This window comes from Protopterus annectens, chromosome 8.part1 (assembly GCF_019279795.1).
Source record: "Protopterus annectens isolate FY-2018-M chromosome 8.part1, PAN1.0, whole genome shotgun sequence".
Lineage (NCBI taxonomy): Eukaryota > Metazoa > Chordata > Ceratodontiformes > Protopteridae > Protopterus > Protopterus annectens.
This window is the reverse complement of record NC_056742.1, coordinates 158,912,135-158,930,055: the sequence shown is the minus strand read 5'-3', so window position 1 is coordinate 158,930,055 and position 17,921 is coordinate 158,912,135.

The window sequence follows — 17,921 nt, the reverse complement described above, 5'->3', positions numbered from 1 at the left end:
AAGCTTTGGAAGTGACTTTTGAATAGCCTTAACATATTTTAGTTTAATCATTTTTTGAAGTGTGGGTGCTGCAGTGTGGTACTTACAGGCCATCTTTGCAAGTGAAAGAGTTATCCCAGTGTTGCAAAGATATCTCTCATAGATCATGTCATGAATGTCAAGTAATATTTCATTATCTGTAAATATTAGGCAGTTTCTACACCACCTAAAAATACCTAATGGTACAAGGCTGACTACAGAAGGGGCACAAGTTATTTGTCCTCCATAGCAGTCAGGAGACTTTATTTTTTTACAAAGGTAAATGTCTTGAACTGTTATTTGGCTGCTTCAGCAGTATGTATTTGGAGAGTTTAAAATAAGAGGTTACAATTAATTGCCATTACTAGGGGTTAAAATAATACCAATTAAGTCTGAGCTGCCTCTAACTGCATGATGCAGCTCAGAGTGTTACTAAGAGTAATTAGTAGCAAGAAATGTAAACCTAGAGTGAGGAGGCTGTTGTAACAGGTGGATTATATGGAAACACTAGCTCTACAGACTTGGTTAATTTTAGTGGCTTGCGACAAAGGAGTGCACGACACTGCAAATTTAGCCCTAGACAAAAAAGTTTCACAGCAAACCTTCTTTGTTGCTTAGCTTAATAGGATGCACAAATCACTGCATAAGTTATTTCTACTCACAAAGCAAACTCTCAGTGCTGAAAGCAGACTTTTTTCCCCAGAACAAATTAAGCTAAACACAGTTTGAAGCAGTAGCCTAGCAGTTTAAATAACAAAATTAAAATACATAATGGTACTTCCCTGACTTTAGGGGGATCAGTTATGCATTAATGAAATATAATACACTGCAAGATAACTGGCTTTAGGTCAAGGAAATATAATACAATACAATGGAATCTGACATATTTAAATCCACCAAAACATCAATATAATAACCACATAAGTAAAACGTCCTAAAAGTATTTCTTACCCTATCCTATCCATCTTCTCCCAGACCTTCCATCTAACATTATCACTCTCCGAGCCCTTAATCACTTTGTGCTACACTTAGTACCTCTTTCACTCAGATGTACAAATCCCACTACTAACTTTCAAGCCATCAATCTGTTTTTATCTGTCTTGCTTCTCTTTATTTTCCATATACTCTACACATCTATCATACCTTTTGTATTTTCCCTAGCCATACTGCCATAGGTTTAATCTGCACAAACATCAACATGTAAACTACAAACACCAACACAAGCCTGGCAAGATGGCATAGAGAGATGGAGCCATGGCTGTGACCTAGGAGCCCTGGAACTAGAGGATCCAGGCAGGGAGGGGACGGACTGAAGTGGCATGACTTGCTTCCTCTTACAGGGGAGGAGAGTGTTTTTTTTCTCACTCTTGGTGGCTCACAGGGATGTACAGTCTCCCTGGAAGAGACTCAAGAGGACCACCAGTCATATAGACAGAGGGGAGGGGCTGCATGGAGGGGAATGCCCACTAGTGGAATGGAGGGAGGAGACTTCCCTGTAGACAGACCACTGAATGCCCCCTTTCCCACACTGGATGCATGGGAATTTAGACAGATAATGAGAAACATAAAAATAATATTTGAACCATCCTATTACCTGCCATGATGATGACCTCTCACAGTCACCTGATGACTGTTAAAATAAATGAATGAACTGATTTACTGACAGAGGGCCTAATGATCAGCAGACTGAGGAGGAAAAAGCTGCAAAAATAATTCTTAATGGCACCTCCATCACTCTTACCTACTATTTTTCCTAAGTGAGTGTATTAGCCCTAATTATCCATTTGTCCAGAAATCCCTTTTTCATGTTTCTTAATTCCTCCCAGTTTTTCATACTGCTCTCTCCTACTGCTGGATTTACTTTTACTCTTCAGCATTTCTCCCCTCTTTTAACCACAGTAATAATAACAGTTGTATCCTCCTCCTACTCATATTACTAATGATTTCTTGGGATGAAACACCAAGCCTGATTCTTCTCCAAACTCATTAACATCTTTAGCACGTGAGACAGTACCTTGTTTATATCCAAAGTGCAAATGCCAGCAAAAAATGAAGAGGGAAAACTCCAGAATTATGCTACTGTAGGCCTTAGAGACCAGGATGACAGAAAGGTTGGTTTCACAAATAAAACTGTATTTGTCCGTTTTTCTTTTCTATGTCCTCTAATAATAACAATCATTAATGAATACTTTCTTGACTCCTGATCATCAGACTTTTATCAAGCTACCTATTCTCTAAGACATTTTCTTAATGACCAAAATAAAGATATTAGGAACAGTGCACATCACTAGTAACCAAAAACACCAGGGAACCAATGGAGTTTTATTTAATGGTCCTCCTCAGAAATATCACCAGTCATGCAGGTACCAACAAAAAGTCTACTTTATTGACAAAGCAAAACCAACACTGTGGTAAAAGGCAGTTAAATGCTTTTGCCCTCAAAAAGAACTTTATCAAAACTGCCACCTCAAAGCACTGACTAACTTAAAAACAAATGCTTACGATTAGATAATTGATGAAACAGCATACAGCCTTGCTATTAAAAAATACCAATAAAAGCTAGCCAATGGAAGTTAAACACCTATTAAAATTAATTGGCTTGCTGATAAGCTCTAGCACAAACAGCAATAATGCATATTTGAGTAAATGAATTTGGGAGTTAAAGTGCTGCTTGTAAATTAAAACAGGTACAATACAAGTGCTCTCATTAATCCAAGGAAAGGAATGTGCATCTAATCACAAATTGCCACAATAGTTCTTGTTTAGCTAAAAGAGTCTTTCCAAGGACCCACTTGCTCAGAGTCATTAATCTTTTGCAAAATAAAAAAATACAAACTTTTTAAAATCTTTACATACTACAGAGTGCTTAAAAAAGCATTGTTGCAATTTGCTTTGACAATGTCTTGACAACGTTCGCAAATGCATTTTCTCAGCATTTGCTGTCTCTCTCCCATGTAAAAAGTAACACAAGAAAGGCATTGACTTAGGTAAAGAAATGCTCAAGTATTGCAATCAAACCTTCCTGCATGTTATACTTCTGTTGTAATTCATCACAAAAGTACTTCTTCTAGTGTTGAATATATACGTCTCCATTACTAATCTTTTATGCTTTCCTCCTTTGTTTTCTTACTGTTTTGTACTGGAGACGTTTCCATATCCAGATGCCTTTGCCTGTATTTCTCTTCAGATATGTTTTGTGTTGTTTTTTGTATTGATTATATTTTTCATTTGCATAAATATTGTACCATAATAAATCTCTTTTTCTTTGCCATGTCCATGTTTCTTATTCAGACGTCGCCTGCTCCACCTGTTTCGCCTTAGTTTGGGGATTCACTGTTCCATCACGCTGTGACATAACCTGTGTTAGACATTTTCCACTAAATCCTTCACCTTGCTATCGTGTTCCATATCTTTGGTTTCTATTTGTTTAACTTCTGCTTTAATAATCTTCTGTTCTGTTTCCCCTTTGTGATCTTATATTTTGTATTGTTAAATTTTCTATACCTGGGTGCCTTTGCCTGTATTTATCTTCAAATATCTTTGGAGCTGCTTTTTTTTTTTGCTCTATTAAGCATCCCTAGTTTTTGATGAGTTTTATTAATGTGATTTTGTATATGTTGGCCAGATTTAACATTATCATTCACTATCATCCTTAATTTGCTATGAGAAGTGACTTCAATAGTTGTATTATCCAGAGAGAGGACTTTATTTATTTATTTATTTTTTCATGAGAGAAGGATTTCAAAGAAAAAAAATCATTTTTTTTGTTTGGTTGAGCATGAGTTGTGAGTTATAAAGTCATGTTTCAGCTTCCTGAGTAATTTTTTGGAGTTGTGCCTTGTTTTCAGATGTAAAAACACAAAAAAGACAAGCTAGACTTCTAACTGTGTGATACCTTAAACCTCTTGTATCAGAGGCCTCATGGGATATATGCAAATCACCCCTTAAGGATATCAAGTATTTCAACTAAATGTCAATTCTGAATGTCCATGACTCTTTCTTTTACTTTCATTTTTAAGTCTATTTATGGACAATTTTAGGCCATTAAAAGCAAACCCTTCGAGCTGTGGACATACATGTCTCTGCCTTCTTATGACATCATCAGCACAGCATAAGAGAAATGATTGGCCTTTGGAAACACAGGGTTGGCATACCCAGCTGATATCCATAAACATTAGGGTGTCTACAAAATATCCCAACTAACAAACTAAAACAAAGAGCAAAAAGGTCACACAGATAACCAACTGGTTAAAAAAACACAAAAAGACAAATCTAGCAAAGATAGACTTCTAACTGTGTGATACCGTAAACCTCTTGCATCAGAGGCCTCATGGGATATATGCAAATCACTCCTTAAGGATATCAAGTGGTTTCAGCTAAATGGCAATTCTGAATGTCCATGACTCTTTTTTTGTTTTTGAATACATTTTCAAGAATTTTTGAAAGGGGGTAAGATTTCTATAGGACTAAAGTTAGTAATGTCTGTTGAATTTCCTGTTTTGTGCAGAGAAATAATGTGTGGCTTTTTCTAGAGAGAGGTGATGTGGGATTCCTGGACTGACCTATTTATAAGGATTGAAACAGGATTAGCAATGCTATCGGCTGCTATTTTAAGGTACTTGCTTGGAAAGTCATCAGCTGAAGTAGAGCATGGTTTGAGTGTTTAAGAGTAGCTTTATAAAGGATGTAGACACAGATTTTGAAGGTAAAAGTGGATGCGCACTATGTGTCTGTGTTGGGCAAGGTTAGGATTAGATGTTGGGGAATCCTTGGTTAGATATGTTATACTATCCATGAAATAAGAGTTGAATTGTATTGTGGTATCAAGTGGTAACTTATTGGGAGAGGGGTTATAGCTGATTTTGACTAGGATGCAAGATTTCTTTAATGGCTGCCCAGAATCTTTTTAGGGTTGTGTTTACCATTATTCTGAAAGTTAGTATAGCATAGTTTTTGTATTCACTTATTATTTTTTTTAATGATTGTGAAGCAATCTGACGTTTTCAAGATATTGTGGTGTTTTATATTTCTGCATTTCTTTCCATACTTTCCATCTGTCCTGCATTAGCAGTTTACTGTTTTAGAATATCCAAATTGCATTATTGGTTTTTGGTCACTTCCTTCTAGGAGGTGCAAGCCTATTTAGGATATTCAGGAAGGCTGTACTGAATTCATTTACAGTATCATCTAAGGGGAGACTTTTAGGAATTTCCAGTAATGAATACTTCTGGGTTAATCTTGGAAAGGTTGTGCGTCATTTTATAAACATGCTGTTTAAGTGGATTTATGAGATGTCTGGTCACTGAGACATTCAGACATTGTACCTGTGGTCGTGTATTTGCTAGGGTTTGATACTAAGATCCAGTCTAATAGGGAATGCCTGTGACATTGGGCCTCAGGACATCCCTGGGCAGGCATTATTTCCACAATAATACACAACCTGTTGGGCATTATTGCTTGCATAATACTCATTTGTCCTTTTCTAGTTTCATACTGCACTGTCTTCTCAGGAATGTTGTTTGTCTTTTTCAAAACAGTTATGTTAGTTATTCAAAGTTTCTGATAGCATACACCATTGCTGAGTAATTTTGAAAACTTACATTAGCAATCTATACTGGTAGTATTTATATTGCCTCAAGTCTCTAAAACTTTCTAGATCACCTACTCAAACAGATTTGCCTAAATTTTACAAGCTGTACAACTTGACTGAATTCTTATCAATAAGGAGGTGTTAGTTTATTCTACAAGGCAGTATAGAAGGCTAAATTAAATCACATGTCTGTTGTGAAGTTGTTTCATTGTGACAGAGGCAGAAAGCCAAATCTTTTGCCTTGATTTAGCTGCATGTAGAAGCAAATGATGCTCTTTCTTAGGAGTAATGAATGCCGTGGCAAAACTTTCATCTAAAACTTGATTCCTAGTCCAGTGTCTGAGATATCCTTATCTGAAAGGTTCTAGAAGTCGATGTCTTCTAGAATGAAATACAGTGTGATATGTAAACAAAAGTGCTCAAAGTTACCTTAAATATTTCTTCATCTGGAATGGAGTTCTTGCATATGTCCAATAGTAGTATATGATTAAACTTTATCAAAAAAATAATGAGGACAGGTGCTTCCACAATGTATCATTTGACCAACAGGCCAGTGCATTTGTTTATACATTTGGATAAAGTAGCATTTTATTTATGAATCAAAAATTCTTCTGATTAATTATTTGTGGCAAGTGTTGATATTATGGGTTTATCTTCCAAAAAAGCAACTTAGCTGGAAGCTAATGGTTTGCATGATTACCAATAAACAAATCTGAAGACATGAGTGAACAATACATAAACAAATAAAATGCATACATTTTATTTTTTTGTTCCCTTCCCAAAAAATAAATTACCTATATTTCTACTACTGTTACACTAACATCTGACAAGTTACTTTACACAGCTTTCTCAGATAAGTATTCTTTTACTGTAAACAAAAGATTAAGAATACTTGAAATGACTGGTTCTGTGAAAGAGAGGGATAAAGTTGATTACAACCCAGATGTCCCATACTTGAATAACAGCTTTGCTGCAAGAACAGCTAAATGGGGGAAGGATGTAAAATGGTGTCCTATCAGCTTACCCACACTGGCTGAAAAGAGATGATGACCTGTCAACAGTCTGCTTCGATGTCATTGAAGGCTTGCATGCAAAAAGTCACCATAGAATAAGGGGTGCCAGTTTCATGATTCCAGTCCAGAATACATAGAAGTCATGTTGCATTCATTGGAAGCACACATATCAGAGGGGGTGCATGTGATGTACCCACCGTGATGAGTCAGTCACCTGAGGGGTGGGGTTAAGGTCAAATAAGAAATGCCCTTACCTATATACTAAGTGAAGCAAACCTGCTAGCTGAAGTGTACCCTGTAGTTCATGTACCAAGAACAAGTTAAAAAGGATGCTATGTGGCCCCTGATAGGAATCAGTCAGACTTATCTGGGCAAGGGGATAAGGGTGCATGACACCAGCATGCTGAGTTGAAGACATGGATGTATGCAGTGGAACAAAGAGCTCTCATGGCTGCCTAGATGATAGCCACTTTAGATTGCTCACCCCATACTATACCAGGAAGATTCCATGTATGGGTGATGTGTAAGTTGACTCAAAATGAGAGAGATTTTAATGGTTGTCAGGTACAGGGGCCAAAAGCTCTTAGCAAAAAAATAAAATGGTAGTAAGTTTATTATGTCCCTCTTAAGTAACTCCCTCTGTGATAACACTTCAGTGGTTAACATATGTTCATAGGTTCATAGGTAGGTACAAAGCTATCGGCCCTGGGGCCTATATAAGCCTAGCCAAAAAAGTTCTCTGGCTTTCGCCACCCAAGAAAGTTATTTTCTTCTGCCCCTGTCTAGCAGAGCCACAGAAGTGATCTCCAGGGTGAATTTCCTATTTCCCACCCAGTTGTCGAGATTTTTCTTAAAGAGGGCTAATGAGGAGCTTTGCTTGACATGAATGGGTAGTCTGTTCCAGAGCATGGGAAGTCTCTGGAACAAGAATCTATCCCTCCAGCATGTTCTGCTTATTGGAGTGGCAAGGTTAAGGTCCCTGGAGCATGTGGCTCGGAGGGATTGGGTTTAACATGGCTTTTTTATGTTAGGCAGAGGTCGCCTCTGAGTAGGTGATAAGCAAAGAAGTAGAGCTGGAGTTTTTTTGAGATGGTCTGTGTATGGCATCTCTTTGAGGCCAGTAATCCTCTTAATGAGGTATTCCTGTGGTCTTTCTAGTTGTTGTAGATGTCTTGCATGGTACATGCCAAACGGGGCTTTCAGTCTATAATGGGTCTGATGATGGATGAGTAGAGAGGAGCAATGACCTTTTTTTTTCTGGAGGTGAACCCCTTTGTGATGAGGTGTGCCACATTTAAGGATTTCCTGACTACTGTGGCAATGTGATTATCAAAGGAGGGACTACTGTCCACCTGTGTCCCAAGGTCTGTTATCATGTTTTCAGTGTTTAATAGGCTACCGCCTATGTGGTAGTTCATAGGTACAGTGTTTTTCCCAAAGGGGATGACAATGCACTTCTTGGAATTGAGTTTGAGGCCATGACTTTGACACCAAGCATCAGTCTCAGTGAGGCCCCTTTGTAAAATATCCACATCATCATTAGGTGATTCTATTATGCAACCTAGTTTGCAGTCATCTGCAAAAATCATTAGCCAAAGACCTGCTGTATTAGCCTGGACTTCTGAGGAGTAGATGAGAAACAGGAGAGGACCCAAGACTGAGTCCTGTGGTACTCCACTTATCACTGGTCTGAAGTTAGATTTGGAGTCGGCTACTTTCACTGTGTGGGTTCTGTCAGTGAGCCAATTGGCCACCCATCATATGACATAGGGATTTATGCACAGTTTAGTGAGTTATTCTATAATTCCAGAGTGGGGGATGGTGTCGAAAGCCTTGGTGAGGTCAAGATAGGCTGTATGCACCACCTTACCCTCAACCATGTCTCTGGCGACTGCTTCAAAGAAGTCAATCAGATTTAGGAGACATGACCTACCTTTTACAAACCCAAACTAAGTGGGATCCTTGTTTATAAGCTCCAAGATGATACGTTCTATGGCCTTGCAGACCAGGCTTGTCAGGCTAATGGGGTGGTAGTTCCCCAGGTCCGTGGTGGCGACCCCTTTGTGGAGTGGGATAACCGTCACTGTGAGCCATTCAGTAGGCACAAAGCCTGAAGTGAGGCTATGATTGAACATGGTACTTAGGTGGGTGCAGCCTAGGATGTTGTCAGGTCCCATGGATGCTGTGTTCTTGGCTTCGGAGAGTGCGGTCTTTACTTGTGCAGCCGTGATTACAGGGGCTTTGCATTCTTCCAGTATAGTGATGGGCCCTTTGGGGGGTGAGGGGGGTGAAGTTTGCAATGAACCTATCTGCCAGGATGTTGGCAGTACCAGTTGGTTCTGTATGTCTAGTGCCATGGTGCTGTAGCTCAGAGCAGATCTGAGTGTTGCCATTGAGATTCTTGACATAGCTGTAGAATGCTTTGTTGTTGCCTTTAGAATCAGTGGTGATTTTATTTTTGTAACTATCTTTGGAGGATTTTATGAGGGATCTCAGCTTCTTACTGAGGCTGACCAGGGGGTTCCTGCAATCAGGAGATTTTACTATTTTTTGCAACAGCTTCTTCTTTCTATTGTAGAGTTTGTTTATGGCAGAGGACCACCAGATTGGCTTCCTTTTTTGGAGGATAGCATCTTGGTTTTGTTGGGGATTGCACGATCCATGCACTTGTGTACATGCTTATATGGTGCATTTGTGTAGGATTCAGCAGTCGTACCTCTATTTTCTGTCTGTATGGGTGTCATGAAGCTTGACACTTCTGTCTTAAGAAGCATGAAGTTGGCTTTGAAGAAGTTTTTTATGGTGGTTTCCTTAATGGGGGGTGGGGGCAGGATATTGATGTCTAGGGTGATTAGCTTTTTGTCGGATTTGAACAGCGAGGAGTTGACCTTTGGTGTGGAACATCGGTTGTCCATATTGGTAATGACCAGATCCAGGATATTTCTGCCCCTGGTGGGAGTATGGAAAAGATGATCCAGGGTGTTGGAATTTATGAATTCCAGAAAGAGTTGAGCAAATGAGTTAGTACATGAGTAGTTTTCCCAGTTGATGGTGGGGTAGTTGAAATTGCCCATTATTAGGGTATTGGGCTGTATCTTAATATTACCCAGTATATCAAGAAACATGGAGTGGGCATCCTGGGGCATGGCAGGGGATCTGTAACAATCTACAACCTGGACTGCAGTCTTGCCCAGTGTTAGTTGCACTTGGATAATTGCATTATATTGAGCAACTAGCCTGGAGGTGTGAATATCCTTAATGAATATGGACATGCCTCCTTCTTTTGTGTTTCGGTCCAGGTTAGGTGGCCAAAAGGTGTGGTATGAGTTACAGCTTGGTAATGCAGGGGTGCTCTCTGGAGCCTTGAACCAGGTCTCTATTTCTGCACAGATGTTGATGTTCTCCATTTTAGGGAGTGCCTCGAGTGAGTGCATTTTGAGGTTTAGACTTCTAGCATTGAGTAGCAGTACCCCCAGATTTTGCTTGCTTATACCTGCTACGGTGGTGAGTTTGTCATTTGAACCTTGCCTAAAAAAGGCACTATAGGGGTGGCAAAAGCCTTAGCTAGTATCCAGAATCCAAGGGGTGACAGGTGCAGGCCATCTCTGGCAAAGCATCGTGGTCTGTCGATCATGTCATCCCAGGCAGACAGACAGTGGATCCCCTTAGAATGACACCAGAAGCTTAGCTAATTGTTGAAGTCAATCATTTTGTCCTTGTATTGTGGTATCGTTCTGGGTAATAACAGGATGCTACTCAGGGCTAGGTTCATACCTGCCTGGGCTACATGATCTGAGAGCTCTTCCATGTCTCTTTTCATGTAGTTCAGGGAGATACGTCTCAGGTCATTCACACATTGCGTTATGTGGCAGATCCTGGCACCCAACAGGCAGCTGACAGTAACTTTCTCCTTGTTTAATCTGGTGAGTGGGACATCAGTGTGCCTGACTACAGAGTCACCTATGACTAGTGTGTTAGGTACATTGTTTTGCCTTATGTGCTGAGGTTGAGTGACACACTGATTTTGTGGGCTATGTGTCATTTGGGTAGTGTTGGGGGTGGTGGTTGCTTGTGTTTCAGCTTTTGAGGTCTCTGTTGTTTGTGTAGATTTTTATTGAGAGCCTCTGCGAATATGTGCATTTTCTGTTACTATGTGTGGGTTTAGGTGGTGTAGGTTTTGATGGGCTATGTGATGAGTGTGGTGTGGTGTAGGTGTTTACCTTCTCCTCTTGACTGTCTAATACAGTCTTGGCTGGAGAGAGCTTAACTTCCAGTTTGGCTATATAAGTGCATCTCTCACAGGTTGTAGTGTTGGGTGGTAGGAGGAGTGGGTTGTCAGTGTACATGAGGCAATTGCTACATTACCTCAAGATGCCCAGATTCATCAGGTGGAGGGGAAAATACCGGGAGCTGACCCTTAGACATGCCTGGATAGGTCCTTATTCATTTACATACTAAAAACTGTTTTCCTCCTAACAAGTGAGGAAAGATGAGTGCTGCAGTAATTTGTAGATTATTTAGTTCTTGCAATGAGTTTTGAACAAGTGCTGAGTACAAAGAAACAGTTTTGAGTGCTAAAACTAGAAAACAAGCTAGTTCTAAGGGAAAATTAGAAGAGCAGACTTTCTGGCACCGGAAATAGTTTAGTTAAACAGTGCTGCACGATGTGCAAAACCGTGCAAACACGAGTTTTTAAAAAGAAAGATGAAAGGGATAGAAATAGTCCAAAATGGCCAATACAACTACAGATTCTGAGATGAAAACACTCCTCCAATGACAGATAGGCTATTCAAAGCTCACCACTCTCACTGATGAACACAGAAGCTTCCTTCTATCTTAGTAATGTCTGGGCAACACAGAAACTACAAAACAGCTCAGAATTCAACAAAATCTGAAAATCGGACTCTACTGGTTATAGAATGATGGGAAATGAGTAGAGAGATAGGATTTTTTTTTTCAAAAATTAAAACAGATACAGTAAAACAAATACTTTTAAAGCAGAAAAATGACTATCACACTTGAGTGTGTAGCCCTCAACAGTTCAACAGTTGAAAAACCCTTAAAAATGATCAGTTAAAGTGCAAACAGTATCAGAATTCAAAAATAGCTCAAATAAGTTGCAAAGTTAATAAAAAATGCTCAGAATAGTGCAGCTAGCAAAATAAGCAATAAAAAGCAAAACAGAGGTACTTAATCCACTCAAAGTCTCCCTTTTCTATATTCATACAAACTATAAACAAGCAGTAGTACTCAATAGGATGGGCAATACGATATTGGACCTCCAATATAATAAGACCAAGTGGTGTAGATTGAGGTCTTTAAAAACTCAGGAGCCTCCAATCATCTCCATATTCACAGAAAGAATGCATTAAAGTATTATTATACCATGATCCCCCCAAAACGTGCACGCTGATTGGCCAGCGTGCCCGTTGTAAATCGAGTTATACTAATGGAAAAAGGTCCGGTCGCCCGGACTTTTTTCCATTAGTATAACTTCGTTACAAACACTGTCTCGCTATGTTAAATGGGTTTAACATAGCGAGACAGCTTTAAAATAAGCAACGGAGATCTCCGTTGCTTATTTTAAAACTGTCTCGCCATGTTAAACCCATTTAACATAGCGAGACAGTGTTAAAAACGGAGAAAGCAAGATCTCCGTTGCTTTTAATCTCGCTATGTTAAATGAGTTTAACATGCGAGACAGTTAAAATAAGCAACGGAGATGTCCGTTGCTTATTTTAAAACTGTCTCGCTATGTTAAACTCATTTAACATAGCGAGACACTAAAAGCAACGGAGATCTTGCTTTCTCCGTTGCTTTTGCCCAACTCTGATGTACTGCGCAGGCGCGCAGTACATCAGAACTGCCGCGGATGCCAGACATCTGCGGAAGGGCAGTAAACAGGCATTATACTATGCCATTATTTAAGAAAAGTAACAGTTTCTTTTCTTAAATAATGTCATGGTATAATAGCAATAACCCACTTCTGGGTGTGGGCAATGCTAAATTTACCCACGGTTGGCTTTGTTTGGTTCCTCGGGCTTCCCCCTCGGGACCAAACCACGCCAACCGTGGGTAAATTTAGCATTACCCACACCCAGGCGTGGGTTATTGCTATATTTTACTCCTGCCCCTGTAAGTGGGGGATAAACCACATAATCCCCCCATTAGTATCCATCATGGATGGAAGTACTTTGCTCAGTAAATAAGCAAGGCAGACAAAAAAAGACAACTTCTGACTTCTTGCTAGAGCATTCCTTCAGGAAAACACTGCCAAAACAAAGAAATAAAAACCGAACGGATGAAAGTTAGTAAGAATTACTACTCTAGTGATAAAACTGATGCTGAGTAGTATTGCAGCCAGATGACAAGCACTCAAAATTAAGAAAACTAACTAGATTCATAAAGATTGTGTGGAATATACTGTAGTAGAGTTCAGTACTGATAACAAGGTGAGATTTAAAGCTGTACAACACCAGAAATGATGTCAGGCTGTGAAACAATAACTAAGATTACTCATTCTAACTGTTGCTAGGATACAAAATAATAAGTATACAGGAACAGGGAATGGGAACATAGTACAGCAATCAAAAACACCATACATGTTTCTGCAGAACTTCTTGACAAAGGCTAGAAAATTCATCAGATAATTACATGGGATAACATGGCATTGTGCAATGCTACTGCTGCATGGGAAAGAAAAAACTCATTGGTTTAATACATTCATGGGCTCAGTAACAACCATATAACCTAATCTTTTTCCAAAACCTTGATGGCTATTTCACTAGTTTGACATGTGTATGTACCAGGCAAATAGTACAGTTGTATAACATGTTACCGTAACAGTAGATGCCCTTCTCATCACTGTTGCAGAATTCATCACAGTAGGGATCTCCTAACAAGGACAGACCAATATCCAGGCAGTATAACAAAGCCTTTAGATCTTGCATCCGCTGTACATCACATGTATGCTCCCTATATAGGATGAAGGGTATAAAGGTGACGTACAGACACATTTACCCAGAACTGAATTGCCCCAGAAAAGAGTATTCCCCATTGGAAAAAAAGGCCTGCACATCCAGAAGAAGAAACTGCAGATAGATAATGGAGATCCACAGCCAGGAGAGGAACAAAAACAAAATCCAAAGGAAAAAAGGGGGTTAGAGAGAGGGAGCAAATACTGCAGCAGTAAAGAGAGGAACATCTGCTGTTATGGTAGAATTTTACAGAACTGTACTATGTGCTTCTATATGACAGTTACACACTACGGAGAGTACAAAAGCTCAAGAAAAGGATTGGGAGGTGGAAGAATGGGAAAAGCTCTCAATAAACCGATGCAGACTAGCTCGAATAAAACCTGCTGAAACCCTAGAAATCATACTCAGTTTATAATACTTACTAATGGTATGCACTGAAGACCAAGCAACAGCTTCAAGGATGGAACTGGTGTTCAACCCCCTGAAGAAAGCATCAGAAGAGGCAACAGCCCTAGCAGAGTGAGCTCTAACAGAAGTACATAGACATTTTCCATGAAAATAATAACAAAAAGAAATGGCATTAGATATCCAGGAGGAAGTGGTTTGCTTAGTAACAGCCAAACCCAATGCCCTGGGATGAAAAGAAACAAAAAGTTGGTCAGATTTATGAATGGCCTTAGTTTTATCCAAATAATACCTGATCTATCTGTGCAAATCCAAGGTCTGTAGGAGCCTCTCATTAGTAGACTAAAGGAGAAAGAAAAAAGGAAGGGAGCTGAATTGTCTGCTTTAACAACAAGTCATTAGCCACCTTGGGCATAAAAGAAGGATTTATACAAAGGTACACCTTGTTTTTGTGAAAATTCAAAAAAAGGAAGGATAGCCATGAGGGGCTGAAGCTCAGACACCCTCTGAGGAGAAGGAAGAGCAAGTAATAAGACAGTCTTCCAAATACAATGTTGCAGGGAAGCTGAACCTTCAGGCTCAAAAGGAGCCCAGGCCAATTTTTCTAAAACAAAATTAAGATTCCAAGGAGATGGAATAGGCTTCCTTAGGGGCTTAAGATACAGGACACCTTTAAGAGACTATTTGACCTCAACACGAGAAGCCAAAGGAGAATTCAAGGGCAGATGGACAGAAATAACTGATAAATGGGCCTTTACAGAAGAATAGGCCAAGCCAGACTGGAGCAACTCAAATAAATACAGAACCAGAGGACCCTCACTGAAAAAGGATCCTAGTTACAAGCATAGATTCAGACAGAAAACCTCTTCCATTTGGATATATAAGACTTTTTTGTTGCAGGTTTACTTGCTTCCTATAAAACTCGTGCCTAAAAGCAATCAAAACTATCACTACAGTGTCAATTGGAGAGTAGAAAGGTGAGCATGGGTGAGTGACTCCTTCTCCTGTGTGGAGGTCCAACTTGTGGGATAATTTGTAATGATTGCCTCCGACCTGATTCATTAAGAGGGGAAACCAGTGCTGTCTTGGCCAAAAGGGAGTTGATAGCAAGATTTTTGGGAGTCCAGCTAAATCTTCTGCAGGACTCCTGGAAGCAGAAGAAGAGGAGGAAAGCCAGAGAGACATATCCCCTTCCAAGAGAAAGACAGGGCATTCATCCTCCATGTCAGATGGCATGGCACTCTAGAACAGAAAGAAGGAGCAGTCTGTTCAGAGGGGAGGCAAAAAGATCTACCTGAGGAATACACCACCATTGGACTATGTCCATAAACATTTCTCTGTGAAGCATCCAGTCATGAGCCTGTGTTTTGGATCTGCTCAAATTGTCTGCACCTCAATTGTACTCTGAGGGAATATAGACTGCCTGAAGAGTTAAGTGATAACTGAGAGCCAGATCCCAGGCCTGAAGAGCTAACCTGCAGAGAAGGTAAGACTTTATGCCTCCCTGCTTGTTGATATAACACTCCACTGTGGTGTTGTCCATGTAAACCTTTAGACAGCCTGCAGATAGCATGGGGTGAAAAGCCTGAAGGGCCAGAATCAGAGCTTTCATCTCTTTGATGTTGATATGGTCTGAAGTCTGATGGGGGGGCCAATGACCTTGAGATTTTAGATAACCACAGGGAACCCACCCCCCCACCCCATGTCTGAAGCATTGGTGAATAGTTCTTGAGAAGGAACTGCAGGCTGAAAGGGCAGGCCAGAGTTTTGGGAAAGTTGCTGTATCCACCACTCGAATTCCCACTTTATACAAGGAAGGAGAGGCACACTGAAATCCACAGAGTGTCAGTGCTGAAGCCAAAATGATCTGAAGTACCATTGAACCTTCAGCATGTGAAGTCTGGCAAGAAGGAGCACTGAAATAGAAGAGAAAATAAATCCCATGTCTCTAAAAAAACTCTCTGGCTGGTACAGCAGGCAGAGGAAGTAGAGAATGAATTTGTCAAGGACACAACTTTTGGAAGTGGTCTGTAAAGGTGTACTAAACCCTCATGAATGCTCTGATACATCACAGTATACCTCAACCATATCCAACTTCCTCCCCTGTATTCAAACTTTTATTCCTACCGCCCTGTCTTAACCTTATAGTTTGACAGAAGTCATACTTTACAAATAGTACTAGTTAAGTTCAAAGCCTAAGTTTTGTTGTCATGATGTAACAAATTTGTATTTTTTATGTATACGACATTTTGTTTACTTTATACTTTATTGATTATTGTAATTCATGCATTAAAATTTACTGTTACTCATGGAGCTTTTCTCCACAGGCCTCTGATGAAAAAGGACCTGTGTCCAGTCAGACTTTCCCGGTAAACAAATGTTAAATAAATAAATAAAATAAATAAGAGAAGCCAATATTGGCACTGTCTGAATCCTGCAATCCAGATATATACTCCTGAGAGGGAGTCAGGACAAACTTTTGAAAGTTGATAGTGAACCCCAGGCTTTGGAGGAGAGATATGGTGAATTTCAGATCCTGTAACAGGTGACTGAGAGATGGTGCCTGAAGTAACAGGCTGTCTAGATAAGGAAAAATCAGTCAATATGGTCTTTTTACCTAAATGCGAAAAGTGCACTACATTTTATGTTGGCAAAACTAATAGGAAATTGAAAGAGTGGATAGCACGTTTATGGCATTAAAAAAGACAATGAAAATAAAGCATTAATAAAATTTAATCGTTTTTTATAGATTGGACATTAGACAACAGGTAATGCAAAGAAAATAAAGTATACAAAATATAATTGGATAATAATGTTAAATGTAAACTCAACTCCAGGACTAAATGACACCTGCAGTTTCAAAGCAGTCCTGAAAATGAGAGTTTTTTAGCATTGATCATGTGACAATTTTAAGTCTTAAAAAGCTTGCCTGTGTGGGATGAGATGTTTGCTGTTGGCAAACTCCTACCTGGAATAAAATGAGCAGAGGTGATGGTCGACAGGGAAAGTAGAGTGATAAGAGGAATGGCTGGATCTGGCTAGACTGAGTGTTGTACATTTGTCTGGAGGGTAGGAAGTTGTCATCAGATGTGTAGTTAGGGTTGGGTAAAGGGGATAGCCTCCCCATGCAAAAAGTGTTAGGAATGAATGTTTTTGCTATCCCAGATTGTCCATCTAACAACAATGTAACATCTTTATCGCTGAAAGCCACTTTTGGTGAACATGTGGAGGTGTACTTTCTTCACTGTTGTGTGAACATGGATTTGGTATATATAATTTAAGAATTTGTGGGGTCTCCACCCCCCCACACACACACACACACAAGGAAGCGGGAAGGGTGTTGAGGGGCTTGAAACCTGCAAAAAAGCTTTAATTCACTGAAAGTAGCCTTTTTTACTGTTTTGTAAGACAGTCAGAGTTCAATAAATAATTATAAATCTAAGGTATTAAGGGATATGAGAGTGGCATGCTGATTGGTCTTAAGTGCATTACCAGTGTTCAGAAATGAAAGGCAGTACTGAATTTATGGTCAAAACTGAAGTTCATTAACATTCCTTGTGTGGCATAAAATGTAAGATTGCTTATTATAAATTTAGCAAATCTGTCTGATACTGTTTAAAGGACAGAAGAACTTTTTTGTCCTCTTTAGATTTGAATACCATAGATTAAGAACAGGCTTGGCTGAGTGCCAGATCAAGAAAGGATCATTTTTCTTTCTTTGCTTCCAGCTTAAAGTTAAGGAGGAGGAGGGGTTGTGCCAGATTGAGAAATAGCACCAAACACAACAATACCTAGCAAAACCTCTGGCTTTCATCAAAGAGGATGTCTGGTCATTATTAGAGGGGAAGGGCGTAAAGATATTTAAAGGTGGCACTTGGCACAGGCATTTCTGAAGAAGTCTTCACAGATCTGCATTAA